At 40.5% G+C, this 2,865-nt stretch overlaps 1 pseudogene; it reads left to right on the top strand.

Moving 5' to 3' along the window:
• The first annotated feature begins 347 nt into the window (after positions 1-347).
• On the top strand, positions 348-1,306 carry LOC116634276 (annotated as a pseudogene).
• The last annotated feature ends 1,559 nt before the right edge of the window (positions 1,307-2,865 follow it).

Below are 2,865 nucleotides of genomic sequence, written 5' to 3'. Positions count from 1 at the left end.
TGTTCACTGACTCTATAAATATTCGTATTACCTTTTTTAAACATTTCCCTAAATTTTTATTCGTACCCACAGACTGCTAGAAACAAAAGAACATAATTCAATCCAGCTTAAAAAATATTCTCACCAAAATAGCTTAGATTTTACTGTTGTATTAGAAAAAATGAAATAATTTCCTAATAAAAAATTAACAGTCATTTTATTTAGTGGGTGGGAGGAGTAAGGGAAACTTTTCTCATCTTCTTCTATAAATGGGATAACATATGTATTTATTAAAAACATATTTTGGGCTTTCTGCCCGTGGATGCCACCGAGTAAGCATCGTTCAAGTCTCCCCTCCCACTGCCATCATGTCTAAATCAGAGTCTCCCAAAGAGCCTGAACAGCTGCGGAAGCTCTTCATCAGAGGTTTGGGCTTTGAAACAACCGATGAGAGTCTGAGGAGCCATTTTGAGCAATGGGGAACGCTTAAGGACTGTGTGGTAATGAGAGATCCAAACACCAAGCACCCCAGAGGCTTTGGGTTTGTTACATATGCCACTGTGGAGGAGGTGGATGCAGCCATGAACGCAAGGCCACACAAGGTGGATGGAAGAGTTGTGGAACCAAAGAGGGCTGTCTCAAGAGAAGACTCTCAAAGACCTGGTGCCCACTTAACTGTGAAAAAGATTTTTGTTGGTGGCATTAAAGAAGACACTGAAGAACATCATCTAGAGATTATTTTGAACAGTATGGGAAAATTGAAGTGATTGAGATGACTGACCGAGGCAGTGGCAAAAAGAGAGGTTTTGCTTCTGTAACATTTGATGACCATGACTCTGTAGACAAGATTGTCATTCAAAAATACCATACTGTGAATGGTCACAACTGTGAAGTAAGGAAAGCCCTCTCTAAGCAAGAGATGGCTAGTGCTTCATCCAGCCAAAGAGGTCGAAGTGGTTCTGGAAACTTTGGTGGTAGTCGTGGAGGTGGTTTTGGTGGGAATGACAGCTTTGGTCGTGGAGGGAACTTCCGTGGTCGAGGTGGTTTTGGTGGCAGTCGAGGTGGTGGTGGATATGGTGGCAGTGGAGCTGGCTGTAACGGATTTGGTAATGATGGAAGCAACTTTGGAGGTGGCGGAAGCTATAATAATTTTGGCAATTACAACAATCAATCCTCAAATTTTGGACCCATGAAAGGAGGAAATTTTGGAGGCAGAAGCTCTGGCCCCTATGGTGGTGGAGGCCAATACTTTGCCAAACCACGAAACCAAGGTGGCTATGGTGGTTCCGGCAGCGGCAGGAGCTACGGCAGTGACAGGAGGTTTTAATCACTGCCAGGAGACAAGGCTCAGCAGGAGAGGAGAGCCAGAGGAGGGACGGGGAAGCTACAGGTTACAACAGATTTGTGAACTCAGCCAAGCACAGTGGTGGCAGGGCCTAGCTGCTACATAGAAGACATGTTTTAGACAATACTCATGTGTATGGGCAAAAATCTCGAGGACTGTATTTGTGATTAATTGTGTAACACGTTATTTTAGTTTCTGTTCTGTGGAAAGTGTAAAGCATTCCAACAAAGGGTTTTAATGTAGATTTTTTTTTTACACCCATGCTGTTGATTGTTAAATGTAATAGTCTGATCATGACGCTGAATAAATGTGTCTTTTTTTTTTTTAAAGATTTTTTATTTATTTATCTGAGAGAGAGAATGGGAGACAGAGAGCATGAGAGGGGGAGGATCAGAGGGAGAAGCAGACTCCCCGCTGAGCAGGGAGTCCGATGCGGGACTCGATCCCAGGACTCCAGGATCATGACCTGAGCCGAAGGCAGTTGCTTAACCAACTGAGCCACCCAGGCGCCCCTAAATGTGTCTTTAAAAAAAAAAAAACAACAACATATTTTGGAATTAATTTCCAGACTCACATGTCTAATTGTGGATATCAGATGTGAAAGGAGAGAGATGTTTTCTTCATGTGGCCATTGCATTTAATCTTCCCTCTGTGGCTATATTGGCCTATGATGGGTTTCTCCCCACCCTTTTTTGTCATGGAGGGTTTATATAGTGTTCTTTCCTGTTAAAGATATTTTATTTATTTTTTTATTTTTTTTAAAGATTTTATTTATTTATTTGAGAGAGAGAATGAGAGAGAGAGAGCATAAGAGGGGGGAGGGTCAGAGGGAGAAGCAGACTTCCTGCTAAGCAGGGAGCCCGAAGTGGGACTCAATCCCGGGACTCCAGGATCATGACCTGAGCCGAAGGCAGTCACTTACCAACTGAGCCACCCAGGCGCCCAAAGATATTTTATCTAAAAATGTAATAGCCACAAAATAAATGGAAGACAAGTACGCAGTGTTGCAATAGATTGCAGAACTAGCTTATTTTTCCCTGTAGAAAGAATTTAATACTTATCAAAATCCTACCCTAAAAATATTAAAATAAAAATATTAGCAAATAAACTCCATGTACTGTTCCTTTTTTTTTTTTACATTCCCGTATATACTTCTAAAAATTATCTTATCTAGGATCACCTAAAACATTCTGTTTTGTGCTTTGCAAATGTCTTTTATTTAAGGATACATCTCTGAAGAGCAGTGGCAAATAGGTAGAAACCAGGGTTCCTTTAAAACAGGAAAACATTCTAATTTAATCCCCTCAGATTTTTATGCCCCATGGACAAAAATGAAAAAGTGATTTTTAAAATGTGTTATCCTAGGCATAAATATCAGGCTTTTTATTTTTGCCTTATTGGCTCAAAGTTAAAATTAACATAGTCCTCCATTGAGTTACCTTCTGTAAGTGTATTCTTAACACATTTCTACATCTAATTATTTTCATGGAATAATTCTAGATTGCCATATCCATCTTTCCCACCTCTCCCTACACAGACAT

This window comes from Phoca vitulina, unplaced genomic scaffold, assembly GCF_004348235.1.
Source record: "Phoca vitulina isolate PV1807 unplaced genomic scaffold, GSC_HSeal_1.0 scaffold9, whole genome shotgun sequence".
Lineage (NCBI taxonomy): Eukaryota > Metazoa > Chordata > Mammalia > Carnivora > Phocidae > Phoca > Phoca vitulina.
Note: the sequence above shows the minus strand (reverse complement) of the source record. Positions and strands in the feature narration are given on the sequence as shown.